Here is a 17,095-nt window from a genome sequence, read left to right as displayed (position 1 = left end):
CTTTCTTCTTTCAACCAGATGCCAAGTTTCCTGCTAGCCAGCGTTTGAATAGTCCAATGTAAAATGGAGTGTGGTGATTTTTTTGACAACATGCCTGCATCCTCTCAGGTTCTTAGCAGGGGGCATCCCAGTAAGAAAGGCTCTGACACAAGCAATTTGAAATATAGCACATTTGTCTCACAAATGACTTGCTGGTTTTAAACTATTTTTCCCCACTGTTATTTAACAGAGAAATACAATTCTGATTGGTCTAGATAGAGAAAATGTCCTCCAGCAAAGATCCAGAACATTATAACGTCTGACAAGGATTCAGTGCAATATATATATGTATAAACATTAGATGTATTAACATCTGTATGTAGTCAACAACTGTTCAATCAAATAGCCATAACTGCAATTTCTAAATTTCTAAATGTCCCTCCTCTCGTCTCTCCCTGGTGTTTGTACTCCAGTCTGAATGCTCTTGGTATTCACAGATTTGATTGGCTGAATGGGATCACATAAGATGACTTACAATGCATGCCATTGGTCTGCGAGTTTCCTGGGCCGCTAACCTAGAGCAGTAAAGACTAGAAAATTGGTTATAGGTCCAGGTAGATTGGAGTCATCTTCCAGATCACCACAGTTTGCCTATTGTCGACCTCTGATGTAGACCAAACTGATGGTATTTTTGCCTGTTTTGATTGCAGTTCAGATGATATTACCGATCATAAGTGGGAATTGTGTGTTTCAATTGCACCAAATTGTTGCTAATGGGCCCTTGATCCCAGGTACAGCTGAGCCCCAATCTGTGTGGAAGGAGTTGATTTCACTTGAGAGCGTCGGGTCAAAGTTATTCACACAGCGAGTCTCAATGGAGCACCGTGGTCCTTGAGATGATTATGGAGGTTGACCCGTCTTAGCCACCTGTCCAACACTCACCTGTGGGCTGTGATGATAATCCCCATCAGCGTGTTCAGATGTGGTGACTCACCGAAAGTTTCGACTTTTCTTACAGTTCAGTTTTTTTTTTTCTTTTCTTATCTTCCTCCTTCCCTGTCAACCTTAAGTTTAAAAAGGAATCTGTAAACAGACTCTGAGCTTTGGAGTATTATGGGATATCTGTCCATAGTTTATTTGTTGCTATAAGCTCTTGACTTTGATCAACACAGTTAAATCTGTGGGCAGGATAACACTGTACCATCCGAGCTTTACTAACCAGTTAAAAGGGTGTCAGCTGGCTCGTGATGGGCTGAAATCTGTTTAGTAATAGGATGCTGCGGCTGATCTGATGGGACTGTAAAAGAATGAGATGGAGCCAGTGAAAGTCAAGGGCAGTTTTTATGTGCATGAATATTAATGAAACAACATGGCTCCCTAAAAAAAAAAAGGTTCATTGCTGAATGTCTGCAACCTGATGTAATAAATTAAAACTACTCGAGCGTAGGAAACAAATTTAAACATCTAAAATAAGGTTGAACTGATATTTAATAAATGTCAGTATGTGGGGCGCTCGGATATCTGTCAAGATACTATCGCACAGTTGTGACAGCTGTGCAACATGTTTGCATATTAAGTGGGAGGAGTGCTAAAGCTTCAACAATCATTCTGCACTGACAGATATGTGTCACATTAGACATTTTCAGACATGAGCTGTAGAAAATGTCCCGAAAATTGCAGAGTTTTCCTTTATCATATGAAGAATGGAGCAGGAGATTGTCCCGGTCAGACAAGTTCACAACAATAGAAAATATCCAGTTGGCACCTCGGTATTAGATGCCTGAAACAGGACATAGCATCTAAATTCCACTGCAGAAATCATGTTTGTTTACAGCACATCAACGTTTGTCTGGAAAACGGACTTTTATAAATCTTCTTCTCACAATTTCGGTAAAATGTCTGGAGTTCAGCTCTAAAAGCTGCTTTTGATTCCTCTAAACTCAAATATCATTTCTGTATTAGATGTAAGAACCTCGGGTGTACAGTTTAGAAGCGTGGTTAAATTGCCAGGGAGTAGACTCACAGGGAGGTGAGGCAGGCCAAAACCAGGAAGTGCAGTCCAAACAAATCCGAAAACAAGCCAGGCCGAAGTTCAGTCCAAAATCTTAACAAGGGTAAGAGAAGTCCAACGTCCTGAAGACGAGACAACACAGAGCCGAAGCTCATGATCAAACATTCTTGTGACTGGAAGATGGAAACACAAGGGTTTATATACACTGGGGATTGATTGACATACAAGCCATAGGTGCAACACAAAACTGGAGGGAAAACACACAGGAAGCGGGAAGTGAAACAGCAAACAAATGGGAACAGGATCTTCAAAATAAAATATCTCACTATGATCACAGGACATGTCGCTTGTGCATTTTTGTGGGTTTATGTTAAATAAAACACTTTCTGGACAACAACACAAGTCAATGGCACAGAAGGACAAAATACATCAAGCTGTAGCTACAGTACATATACACAGTAGGCTCAATTAATCAATGCTTTTGGACATTTCAAATTATTTGAAAATGTGGATGTAATATTTTTAATATTATCATTATTTTGCCATATGAACATCGTTATTTTTTCCAGGAAACATCAATACTCAGTGTAAGTAGGCTCTTGATGAATACTGTTTTTCCCATTTCTGAAAACAATTGGTTTAATTCTGGCAGGGCAACAGATGTTTCTGTCTGAATCCTTTGAATGTGCCTCCATACAAGTGAGTTTGTTATCCGCCGTCTGTTCCTCTCACAACTTGCACCGCAACGTGACGCAGCGCTTCAACGGAAGAAATCTGCCCGTGTGCCTCTGACAGCGAGCATTTCACTCCGCTGGAACGATTTTGAACAAGCCATTGGACCTCATATCCTGTGATCAATGTCACAAGCTGTGAGGCATCGCTGAGGCTGAATTAATAATATTGTTTCTTTGTAAAATAATGCATGAACCTCTGCAGGAAAAAAAAAAAAAAGTAATGGTCACGTGTAGGTGAAAAACAGGTTGCACTGGAGAACCACTGAATCACTGCAACTCATTACAAATCATGCATAATGTATCTGAGATGGGGTTAGAACAGTATTTACTCCTGTGTGTGTGGGTGTGTGTGTGTGTGGTCATGCATGTGTGCGAATGCTTGTTTTGTATGTTGTTTTTCTTCGACCTGAAACATGCTCTTGAGAGGGAGCAGCCACGGCATATTCAGTGATGCCTTGCGGCCTTGAACCTAATTGGTCTCCGAGCCCATGTCACTTGACCAATTTTAGTGTAATTTACTCCACCTAACTGCTGCCTCAGAAGGTCTTTGGGGGTGCGGGGGAGGGTGGGAGGGACACACATCCTACGTTTTGTCACTGTTAGTATTTGCTTTTGATTTAGTTCACCACCTCCTGACCTCTCATTTCCCAGTGGCACATTTTGATCAATATGTAAGACAAATGTTGATAACCTTGGCTTGACCTTCTCTGATCCCTCCAAGCGGACACAACTGTGCACGCATTGCAAAGTGAGTGTGTGTGTGTGTGTGTTAGCCAGGTGGAGGAGTCTGTTGATATAGCAAATTGAAAGCTGTATTTTATTTTATTAGAATCTGGCTCGGCTACTTTACGGTTTAAGATTTGCTCCGTCACACTTCCAGCACAGTCGCACTGAAGTCAAATATGTCGACACAGTGTTTGTCAGGGTGTCTCGTTCCCCCTGTTTTAAAATAAATGTCACATTCATATCTGCCTATTGACCCATTACTTATCATCTTACAGTGCTTTATCATCTGAATGCAGGATGTTAAGCAGCTCTTATTCTGTGTTTTGGCTTCATTAAATATTTAATCTCCTTTGAATTTCGGGGGGGTTTCTGCTGAGCTTTTGGTTCTGTTTGGAGTTTTATAGCACAGAATTATTTTAATGTATCTTTAATGGTTATTCTAATCTAATCATTAAAGGACTGGGGTCAAGTTGAGTATATTTCCCTGACCCCCAGGGTGACATGTGTCCTCTGCAGTTGACCCTCCTAATGGTTGAGGCTGCTCCGAGGGACCTGCTCCAATTGGAAGGAAAGTGCCTTTGTAAAGGCAGAAGCATTTTTTAGCAGCAAAAGAAACTGTGTCACCCGGAGGGAAACAATGCTGTATCCAGAGATGACCACAGCAGAGACTCAATAGTCCTACTACAAAGAACACAGACATGGCGTCTTTTACAGTTTTAGCATTCATTGTGAGTAAATAAGATTGTTATACTTAGAAGATGATATAAAAGGTTATGGTAATTTAATAATTACAAAGAGATGTTTTTTCATATTCAAGTTTAATAAACATTTCTAAGTAGGACAGCAGAGGGCTTATTTTGTAGTATAGTTCTAATTACACTGTTTTTCACGTAGAAAAAAATTCCACTCTCTAATCAGGTCAGTTTAGGTGTATTTATGTTGTCTACTGTCATATACAATGTCTGAGGAGCAACAGATTCATCCAAAGTAACCTAAATAGAGTCATAAAACATAATAATATCGATTGTGTTATGTCAATGTGGTTTGGGTTTAAAAAGTCTGATGTTTTTGCGTTTGAAAACTGCTTTGTTATGATGCATATGTGTCCCCAAAAACAAACTCAAGCACCACTAATCTCTACTACTACTACTACTACTACTACTACTACTACTACTGCCACAAGTATCATGTCAAATGGAGAGAGTCTACGGATGAGAGCCACAAAGGTGCAGTTGAGTGCCCAAAATAAATACCAGAGGCTTCTGCCTGTGACGCATTTGTCACATTTCATATGTCAAAGAATCCTGAGGATGTGCAGATCAGTTGCCTTTTCTCGACCGTGTAAAGTGGGGCCATGCCTGTGCAGGATTAATGCGTAAATGATCTCTATATATAGATATGAGATTTTGGTCACATTGCACAGCTCTACATGCAAATCTGTTATTTGTTCGAATAGATGAATCATAAATAAATTAGAATGGCATTCATCAGAGCGCACCTCCGCCAAGAACCAACAGTCCCCTTCTATTCAATCAAGCTGCACCAAATTTCACATATTCACACATATCAGTCCTCTTAATGTGCCTGGTTTGTTTCCATCAAGCACGATTTGTTCCCTGGGAAATCAGTGAAAATATTGAGAAACACCTCATCTCGCAATTTTAAATATACAAAATTTCTGGATCCGCCGTCTGATTTCATTGAAATTCGTCCAGTAGTTTTTGCCTAATCTTGCTAACAAATGAACAAACATATAAACCAACAAACAAATGGCCAAGGGGTAAAAAACATGGCAGATGTAATAAAAATAAACAGCTCCCCTTAGTAAAAATTACATACCCCCAAAACATGCAAACGCAATTACACTATTAAAACAAATCCTAGAATGTAGCAAAGCAGTTACTTGAAATGGTTTTTCACAGTGTGGCACAGTGTGCACCTATATAAAAGCCAGTTCATACGGTGGGAGTGGAGCGCCACACCATCAAAAGGCCTTTTTTCACAGTGGGACATTTTTACCCTGTCCACACTTATTCAGATATTTTTCAAAACAAACTCTTTCCTCTGTGTTTAGGATTCTACTTCACTCACAAATGATGTCACTAAAACTGAGACTCAACATTGTGTGTCCACGAAACAGCAACGTCACACACAAATGTTGCTTTGTGTAATGAACATTTTCCAGAAACAACAATAATAGTGGCTATATACTGGTTTCTCAGGTTTACATCTATATTTAGCATTAGTACGTTATTGGCATTCACAGGCGTCCGCCTCACCCAATATTAGTTGGACCAAAGCGTTCTTCTCTTGTTTCTGACGGGCCGTCGATGTAGATCATCAAGATCATTCTTGTGTTCTGGATGGTACAGTGGGCTAGGATAAGCACATTAACGGAAAAAGGTTTCAACACAAATGTAAAAGCCAAACAACTGAAACAGCACAAAGGAAATGAGCAGAGTTACTTACTGTGGTGAAGTGAGTTTGTAAAAAACAGGGACAAATCGGACACAGCTTAAAATGAGGTGCTTGTCTATTTGAGGAGTTACGGTACAGGTGCTTGGAGCACCCAAAAAGGAAGAACTCACCTGAACAGCAACACCTCAAATAAACAACCACCTCATTTGAATAGGTGACTGACTTGTCTGGGTTTTGACAAATGACGGCTCACTTGACCACAGTGAGTAACTCTGCTCATTTCACAGTCACATCCACTGTCACTCACTTCCGTTGTGCTTTAGTTGTTTGGCTTTTACATTTGTGTTGCTGCGTTGGCAGTTGTCTTGTTGCTTGATGCACTTGTGTGAGACGTCTCGGCCTCCGTAGGATGGAGATACTTTGTGAAAAGTCGAGGAGTGGGATTATATAAAAATGGAGTTGTAAACCTTGAGTTGTATTCTCGGCTCTGCAGCTGTCTGTGTCCACTGAGAGTCTGTCTGCGTGTTGCTCTTGAACATCTTGTGCAGTAATGCATTACTTAATTAAGCTCAAGCAAACTCAACAAGCTTTGTGATTTCTTGCTTTTCACCATAGAACAGTATATATGAATACAGTTTCAAATGTATAATTACGTTACAGGCGCAAACCCCACTGATGCTCCGTTGCTCATGACAATTCGGGAGTTACCTCATCCGCTGTCTTTTTTTACAGTTCACCGTGCGGACACAAGTTCACGGCGAGGTAAGGGGTTCGCGGCGAGGACAGGAGTTTATGAGCGCCGCTGCGTGCAGTCACCGGTACTAACATTTAGCTACCTGTTGATCTTCAGCGAATACCTCTCACATTAGGGCGGCTGCTCATTGATTCACTATAAGGTCAGTGTTTGTGGCTTTTGAGTTGTGATGAAGGATGAAGTAAGAAACTGAGAAACTGCAATTCGTATTCAATAATATTTTATTTCTGTAGCCCACATTCACAAATCACAATTTGCTTTACAGGTCTTAACAAGGTGTGGAAAACGAGGAAAAAACTACCCAAAAAGTATTTATACAAAAGACAATGTCTGATGTAAAGGGAGTAGTAATGACAAATACAGTACTGATAGATTCATTGCCAATAGTAGTCATATGTGAGAAAGCGTATTGTATATCTAAGCAATCTAGTTGTGTTCATAATCCTGTGGCCGCACACGCGATACTGGATCTGCAACTATAAAGCACAAGGACTCTGAGGAGTCAGTTACATGTACTGATGAGACATTACTGTGATGAAGAGGAGGACAGAAAAGATCCATGTGACATATGTCCCCTGGCAATCTAAGCATTTAGATATGCATATATATATATACAGAATAACTAAGAGCTGGTCCAAGACAGCCCTGAACCAGCTCTAACTAAAAGCACTATCAGAAAGGAAGGTTTTAAGCAGACTCTTAAACGTGGAGAGGGTGTCTGCCTCCCGAACTGTTTATTTCTTCTGTTAAGCAATTACACAGAAAGCAATGTATTTGTGCTAAAAGCTTCCAGACAAATATATTCCACCTGAGCCTGACCCACATATCCCTCAACATCTGGTCTGATTCTGGCTTTTACATGTGCCCCAGAATAGGTCCAGATGTGGGAGTAGCACTAGACAGACATGCTGTATGTGGGTTGGGCTCGGGCGTATAAATCGGTCCAGACAAAATACAAATGTCGCCTGAATAATTCACCGGAATAATTTTGCTAATGTAACTACACATTAGTAATGTGTCATAACTAATTGATAGCATTTTTCAAGTAGCACAGCCACCACTGGAAATCTGTGACCTCTTTTACTGCTTCTATACTTTAATACCAAGGAGGATAAACACAACGTTCCTCTAATAATAATCAGTGGTAAAAGATTAATATCTGAATTTTTAACGTAGTTTCTTTTTCCTGTATTTCAAGCCATTGTATTTCCATCCTCTACTAATGAAATGCAAAAGAGAGATAAATAACCTCCTGACACAATGCTGCATTCATCGGTCTGTAAAACAGCTGTTCGGAATATACCCAACACCAACAATAGTAGCTGAAGCTGTCAGACCTGTCAGGTATGGGCGTCTGCTTTAGAGGTAATAATTATACTCAGATAGTGCACAGTAGTGAGCCATTATCATCAATGCGGAGCAGCCTCAAACCCAAGAGAGAGATGCTCAGAGATGGATGGATTCATCCTCAGCGTCCACAGAGGGAAGACATTTAGGATTCATTTCATCACAAGATCACAAGCCATCATATGAATACAGCCCTATAGCGAAGATCGTGGGGGGGGACATCTGAGCGAGCAGAGTGCGCGAGAGAGGAAGGTCCTCGGAGAGCAGAGACGAAAGGGAGACGGTGAGAGGTGAGAGACAGAGCGAGTTTGTGGCCACCTGCTGCTCCGACGGCGGGGGAGTGGTCAGTGTAATCAGTTACTGACCTTTTCATTCGATCACTCCCGAGCGTCTCCACCGATGGTTGTGAAAGTCTAAACGCTGGGAACTGTAATCTATATAATCAAGTTCCATAAGTGTTACGGCTGACGTTAAGAAGCTTTTAGTTTTTACATCACACTTTTCTGAAAGACTAAAGGTAAAAAATGACCAAATTGGCCCATAGGTGTCATCATTTAGCTTAGAGTCATGGGACACAAGTTACAGGTGTTTTTTTTTTTTTTTCCTGCTGTATGGAAATACAAGGCAAGGTTGTGTTATGTTTTGATTGGTGTTGTTTGTTAGCCAAAACTACTGAACCCATGTCCGTGAAATTTTGTGGAGGTGTGGAACATGACCCAAAAAAGAACCCTTTAAATTTTGTAGCAGATCGGGATAAACGTGCGGGTCTACAGCTTTTTTCCCCCCTTTCTTCAACATGGTGAGATATGGCGTTAGCCTTGGCGGAGTTACAGAATGCGCTCTGTAGTCCGGCGGCACTGTGTGCATGTGTTACATGTGACAGCTGTGTCACGGATCTACTGCATCTCACACAGGTCTGTTGTCCAAACAAGGAGTGGGCCTGCTGCGGAGCTGTTTCTGGAATGACTTCTGTATTTCTTTAAATAGAAGTAGGCCTATGTACTTAACTAAATACCAGGACTCTATGGTAAGAAGCATCATATGGTCCCTCACATGTTTCACAATCAAATCTTGATGAGTTCGGTCATGTGGATACCGGGTGGTGATAGCTTGTAATTGATATAAGCACCAGTTCAAGAGTGGGTGGCCACATTTTTTTTGTAGAGCACCACTTCTTTTGATCACTGTCAATATCTTTAATTGAAGCTTGTGCACCTTAAAATAATCAATGGAAGTATTTAGCATATTGAGATTTTCTGGATCGCAGTGATAGTTTCTGGTATGCTCTGCCAAAACTTTTGGGCCCGACCTCAGCAACTTTTTTACTATGTAACACTAAACACGTTCTCGTTATGGATTCCGCCCATTAACCATCTAATGGTGAGCAGTAATGATGCCATCAAAATCAAGAGGCCAATGTCACTAGACACTGCTGCTCCTGTCTTTGCAGCTGCTTGTCGTTCTAAGTTTAACCTTAGTTGGTATATGCACCATTGTTCTAAGTTATTTCTCTGGCACTTTTCAAAACATAGCTAAAAAAAGCTTCACGGTAAAAAGACGAGAAATTGATAAAAATGTACAGATAATGAAAGCTCAGCCAAGATAAAATCCAGTGAGGCATTCTGTTGATAGTTTGTAATATTTTGATAATAAGATACTAATTGAGTTGCAACAATCAAATCTAGTCCGAGTAGTGGAATGTCTTTCTCTGTCGAACCTTCCAACACTGCTCAAGTCTCATGTCAGAGAAAGGGAGACAGAAAACGCTGATTTTACAGGAGGGTTACAAAGCTGTCAGCAAGTGCCATCTCTTTGCTCTGAGTCAGCGGTTATATACTTAGGACGATTCCCCCAACAGCCCTGAGGAGGATGAGAGATTTAGGAAACAGATAGATGGATGCTTCTTCTTCCGCTCCACATTGGTTTACATTGCATCCACCACCCTACTTCATCATCTCCACTACAGAGACCCGACGTCTGTCCATCACGCTGGCCTCCTGCACTCTTATTCATATACTCATATATTCATTTTTTCTCTTCAAAAGCTTCTTAGCGCAGCATTTTCTTATTAATTAGCGTATAAATCATCTTCATCTCCGAAATTTTTTTTTCCATATTCCATCCTTTTCACTTTTCACTGGAGAAATCAAACTCTCGCTGCAGTCTAAATTATGTAGGGGGCGTTATTCATATTGATATATGATCGTGGTCAGACCTGGCCTCGGCCTTACTCTTCCTTCACAACACAGAGCTGTTGTGATCAATTCAGCAGAACAACTGTTTTACCTATTACACACTTGTGTACATTTTTTTTTTACATTTCCTCTGTATATAATGATGTATTTTTTTATGGCTTTATCAGAAGTTTGTGACAGAAGTAATTATTAGCATTTTAATACTTGTCCACATGAAATGATGGGTTTTAATGAGGTCAGAAAAAATCTAATTGATAGAATTTGGATTCAGTAATTATTATTAATAGTAGAAGCAGTAGTTATATTAGAGGTATTCATTATTTTAAATAAGAAGGCAAAACAACACAGAGAATATAGGCAGCCTGTTTGTAATTGCTCTTACAAAAGTTTTCTCATTTCACATTCATGGGAAAAGCCTGTTTACCACCGTAGCTGTTTACGGGGTCTAATAAGAATGCTCACGACCAGGGTTTCACACCGATAAGGCTCCATTCAGCTTTTCAGGGAAAGTTTAGTCTTTTATCTGCCACTAAAATTGGCAGCAGTTTCATCCCTCGGAGACAAATTCTACCTGTGAACGAGATTAAAGAGGCTGTTAAAAAAGGTAACAATCTGAAGAGAAGAAACCTATAGGTAAGAAGTGCTTGATCGCACATTGGATTTTTTTTAATCATGTTGAATCTTGAAGCTGCTATAATCTGACGTAGTGATCAAATGATTACATATGTGTGTGTCAAACTTGTGTTTGTCATGTATGTCATGACAAATCAACTTAATTAACTCATTGTTTTGTTTTATTGCCCTCAACGTATTCAGCTTCACTATCTGCCCATCAGGACAGACGGAGTTAGCCACAAGCTGGTGACCATAGAGCTTTTAGCAGCAAGTATTACAGAAGTTGGAGGAGCTAAAAGGAGAGAATATTAGAGCTACATTTATCAGGTGGCCAGAAGTTACAGTTTAAATCATAATGCAGGTTTACGTGCAGAACAAGTGGAAATAATTTCGAATAGTAGTGGAATGTGGGATGCTGTAAAATCATGAATCGCATGTGTAAAGACCAGTGACTCGGTATTGAGTCCGCACTCAAAATAAATATACACCATGAGATTTATTGTGAAAGGCTCATTTACCACAGTGTGTGATCAAGACGATGTAAAGATATGGTCCAAATTTCTTCCTCGCCAAAATAAAGTCCCTCCCTGGACATGACAGGGAGATATAAATGCAACGCTACACAGTTCAGCTGTAGCTCTGCTGACCTGTTGAGACACAGAAAGACAATTACAGGGGGAGAAGACGACAAGCTTGTCAGCATGAAGGCTCCCTGTGAATTCCATTTGTCCTCCAAGCCTTTATTCACAATGAGTCACACCTGATTGAACCTCCACAGGGGAAAGAGGAGCAGGCGCTGGAGCGCACTTTACCGCTTCGCCTCTTTTTTATGTAGGTGCATGCATTTATAACACAGGAAATATATGTTTAAGATATAGTGGGGTTCAAAATGTGGCCTCAGACTTTTTTGACATGAGCTCCAGAAAGAAAACAAATGACTCATGCTAAATATTCTCGGAAAAAAATGTTTAAATGACACAAGGATGATGTTGGAAGAGGAAGAAAGAGAAACAAGAGAAAACCCTTCAGGGCAGTTTGCAATGAATGGATATGATAGATAAGGATTATGGGGCCATTTGGAGTTGGTGAATCACAGCTGGTGAGTCAAGGTGAGTCATTTGGGGACAGTTTGTGAGGAAGAAGTGCAGGTTAGGAAAAGTTGTCTGCAAGGCCAGCAGCCGTAGTACAAAAAATCAATCTTTGACACCCCCCCCTCAAAAGAAAAAGAAGAAATTTAACACATGAGCCGGAGATTGCGGCTTAAAGCCTAAAGCGACGTCTTCATTAAATTCACTTGATGACTGAATTATGCGGAAGCGCCGCATATGAACAGTTGGCGGTTTGTCAGGAGGCGCAGGCTGTCATTCACACTGTTTCTCAAAGGTGAAAATTCAACATGCAAAGGGATCAACAGACTGTTGATTATTTACATGGAAATTTATGACATTTGCCTACAGTGTATCAAGGATGATAGACCCCTCAATATGGTAAACAGGTGGCGGATGCTGCATCTCGATCTTGTAGAGGTTAAAACATTGAAGATCCAATTAACTTGTGAAGACATAGGTCCAAGATAGAAAAACTGATAAGAGACAAGTGGCAGGTACATTACTAAGTCGTCAACATAATGCAGCTCCTTTCATGCTAACCTTAAGAATATGCTGTACCATTAGTTTAAGTGGTAGGATGACATGAAGCTAAATCTACGAATTTAAGAAAAGTATTGTGCAGTGTCAAATTGTGGACACAAAATATGTTTCAATATTGTTAAAAATTGAATGAACAGTCCTCTGTAGCAGTCGATGGGAGCGGAGCAGTGTGCTAACAGTCAGTCTTTGGGCTGAGTTGAACGTGTCTTCTTCTTCACCCTCGGATAAACTACAGAAGTGGTTGGTAACTGTGAGGATCCTCGGGTCAAAATCGCAGACTCACCATTTTGATAATTTGATTATTTTAGTTTTAGCATGAAGGTGTGACGAGCCTCTCAAAGCAGGCCTCTCTCTGCAGGGGCCTGATGGGAGGAGCTTGGTCGTCATGGAGATTCACCTCAACTGGTCTGGTTGCAGGATATAAGCTGGTGAGATTCAGCCATTCTCCCTCCCCCATGGCTTCCACAGCATTTGGTTTTGGTTGTACTTTGATTTCTACATTTACACTTCCTGTTCATTTCTTTCAATAAACTGATTGTGGCCTTCACTACTTTGTCCAGCTTTGATCCAGGTCGTGACGTAGGACTGACACAGACAAAAGGCACAGGGGCTGATCTCCGGCTTGGCAATAACATTCACCAAATCACTTCCACTTTGGCAATTTGTCTTTAAAGTAAAAAGTTTGTTTTGTTGCTGCAATGCTTTATACCGAGCTGAATTGCAGAGCTTTTATTTTTTGAAGTTGTGAACTTGGTTGTGAAGACTGTGCCAGTTAGTTGACACACTTGTGAAAAAGGTGACATGCATGTAAGAATACAAAAAACTGCAGTTAAGTAAATCATTAAAATGTATATATAAACGACAAATGTGAACAGTAATAAAGCAAATTCAGTTTCGTTATATGAAAAATACTATGTATAAATCTTCATAGCAGATAAACCAGGTAGGATGAACGCAAAGTTTTCTAACTTCACTATGCACCCTAGTATATCGCAGAACAGTTTGAGGAGGACTCATTTATTACCTAAATAATTGAGAAGCCGCTCATCACCAATAAAGTTCCTTTCAAACAGGCAGTTACAGAACGGGCACTGCACTGGTGTTGCCAATGAAATAATTCATAAAGTGAATTAGCGGCATGTATCAACTTTTAATTGTCCCTCTACATGAGTGTCAGCTTGGAGTGAGTCACGCTGCAGAGCGAGTGGGCATAAAACTGCATCTGTGATAAAAGAGTTTTAGTACAATCAGTACTTCAGATAACCATGCAGCCGCACTGCAGCCATACTGTGATCGAAATCAATCATGAGGATGATGGAAATGAGACCAAACACAGATCAATGCGTGGCACTCGGAAGAAAAAAGCTCACAGATTTATCCCACACATATGTTTTACTGGCTATAATAATCAGTGCTTTGAGACACACCTTCAGTGCATCTATTATAGATGTTTACAACAGAACTGCACTCAGCTCCCAAAAGCCTGTGGGCTTCCGCCATCCCAGAGGTTGCCGCTGGGACATCTGTTCGTATAAACTTAACAGGTGTTACCGAGAGTCTCTCTCTCTTCCCGCACTGTCTGCTTCCTCAATTGTTTTCTCCTCCGCCAATATTCAGGATGTAAATCTGAAGAATAAATCTTTGATCTCTCTCTCGCTCATCCAACAGATCTCCTCATCCGTGTCTCCTCCAACTCCAGACAACCCTGCGCACACATGGACGAGCAGCCAGATATTGCTTTATTGGGCTAAATGCAGCACTGATCCATACGAGAAAGGAATTATGGAAATCTGCGGTAAATACTTTATTTTATATGAGAAGCATCAGACAGGACACAACATCTAGTCATAAGAATTGCTTTAAAACATAACAGCATTTCAATATTTGGAAACCAATCTAAACCGTAAACCGTATCCCAATATTCATAAAACATTTTACAGTGTGTATAAATGTACAGAATGTGAACACTATGTGATTGTTCATCATGTGAGCCCTCAGGCACCTACAGTGGAGTACACAATATGTAGCCTGAAGGCTTTTGCAAACTATATTTTTGGTGCAATTAATTCACATGTCATTAATTAATTTCAAATCTATATGAGGTCAATGCAAGCTTTCACATAGTAACATTGCAGCTTTGAATTTTTTCAGAACCAAGTTGTTTTTTCCGACATGTACAGAACTAACCAAGCAGAATGCATGTTATTTACATCACTGGCTGGCTGCAGTATACTGTAGGTCATGAACCCCACCTCGTCCATGTTCGTTGACGGGATATGGATTAAAACTAACTAAAAAGTCAAAGTACACATCAAATAAGTTATTCTCATGGTTTCTGTCATTTGAGGTAGTTCTTATCACACAAATATACTGTATGTTCAAGTAAATTTGGTTTTAATTACCCAAGTAGTTAATGTTTTTAATCCCTGTCCATTAGTTGGTTGGTTGGTTGGTTTATATGTTTGATGGTGAACATGAATGAACAAAAACGACTGGACTGTTTACCATGAAACTTGGTGGATGGACATGGGATCAGTCAGGGAAGACCCCATTAGATTTTGGTGCAGATTAGGGGGCTTGTATCGATATGCGTGTGCAATGTGTTGCAGTTTGATTGAATGTAAGTTAGCCATTGGGCCTTGACGGGGATATACTATAACAACTGGCTTTGACTTTGAGATCGACAGCTGACACTGACTCACGATTGGTCGTGTGCGGGTATTGGCCCGACCTTGCTCCTGTGGCTCCATCCCTCGATGGCTGATGACTCTGACTCTGAATGACATGTTCAGAGAGATTCGTTTAATTGAGAATTATGTTCAAATCATATTTGCGGTGTTTATTTTCTAAATGCCTATAACCAAACTGAAGCACTTTAAAATCTGTCTTCTTTCCCATCTACTGTGTCTCAGCAATATTTCCTCAAGTTGTATCTACTTCTTGAATTGTAGTGTGTCACTTTCTTTTTCCTTTTTATTATGTATTATTTCAGTTCCATACAGTATATTGAACACAATAATTCACAACAACTCATATATCTCATAGGGAGCACAGTGTAATTCCAGCGTGCAGATGCAATCTATTGCAGCGGTGCCATCATGCTTTCTACGCATTATTATTGCATTTCTTAGATAAAATAACTCACACCCTTGAGAGAGGACAGAATCTGTTAGCTGCCGTCTGACGTAAACACGGTATAATAAGGTTTTGATGTGTTTTTGGTTTTTTTTATATGCTTGCCCATTCTTCTATATCCTCATATCTGTAAATAAGGTATGAATATGGATGAGTGTCCATAATTAGTGTGTGTGTTGTTTTAAGTGTTTGCATAAGGGTTGAGGAGGGCCTCAGGAAAATGCTAACAAGTTGGTTTTGCCTTGCAGCAATTCCAGCCGGCCCCTGACACATTATTCACCGGTCAACGCGACTATTTTATCAGAAACAGACAAAAGAGCAGAAGTGAGATGACGGAAAAGGGTCCAGAGAGCTACTGAGGATTCTCGCAAATTGTTTGGCTGGACCGGGCTGTCAGCGAGAGAGCGCTGCGGCGAAGGGGAGCTCCGGATGAAAGTATTAAGATCAGAGTTCTGTTACTTTATTTTCACATCCAGCCGGCTCCACTGCAGGAGGCATTAAGCTGCGGCGCAAGAGGAGGAGCGATCTTCAGAAAGATGTCGAATCAATGTAGACTTCTAACGGCCACTCGATAGTTTGTTCCTGAGGTTCATATATGGGATGTTTCTGCAGGAATCCATTTAAAAGAATTTGCAAAAACTACAGTCTTCACATGCCTGTTTGGAATGGGATGTTTGCTTGGCCTGTGGTGATGATGCTGATTGCAGCTTTTTTTTCTTCCTGAAACTGTAAAAGTGATGTTAAGCAACCTAAACAAAGATTCAGACCCAAGTTTCACAAACTTGTTACAACTTTGTTACAACAAAATGAAAGCTCTGTCATTCAGCTTGATATAAAGCATTGCAACAACTAAACGAATGTTGTGCTTCTACTTTACTTTCTGATATGGTGAAATAAAAAGTATAATTATTATGATATTATTGCCAGTTGTCAACCACTGCTGTAGATAACTGGAGGACGTAAAATAAGACATGTTCAACACGCAAACAGCTGAGCACTGTTTCATGTTTATGCAAAGTTTATATATATTGAAAATATTGCGTGTCTGAATCTCATCAGATTCGACAGTGCACTTCCTCGGGCCGTTAAGGATACACACGCCCAGTGAAAAGCCGATAAGAAGAAGCGTTCACAAGATGTGTGCTCCACATACAGACAGATGTTTGGGGAATTACTAGGTAGATTTTTTTTTTTTCTAAGCTTAATTACTAGATTCTCAAGACAGCACTACAGTTTCCACTGGTTGCAGCCTCCGTGTGACTGCTCCTTTGTGACATAAACACTGAGCGGTGGATGCACACATGCATATGCGCGCTCTGATCGACTCAGGGTAGCCACCGTGGCTGCTGGTGGACGCCGCAGCAGCAGCATCTGTTGGATCCTGTAATCCGTCCAGATTTTAGCACTGTGAGCAGCTGCTGCGGCACATTCCAGGAGAGGATCTGCAGCGGGAGGAAGAGGAGAGAAGAGAATCCGCACAAGAAGTGAGAATTGAGTGATATTAAATGTGTGGAGGGCAAAAACAAAAGATG

This window comes from Hippoglossus stenolepis, chromosome 18 (genome assembly GCF_022539355.2).
Source record: "Hippoglossus stenolepis isolate QCI-W04-F060 chromosome 18, HSTE1.2, whole genome shotgun sequence".
NCBI classification, from domain to species: Eukaryota; Metazoa; Chordata; class Actinopteri; order Pleuronectiformes; family Pleuronectidae; genus Hippoglossus; species Hippoglossus stenolepis.
The sequence above is the reverse complement of the archived record's forward strand: the minus strand, read 5'-3'. Positions refer to the sequence as shown.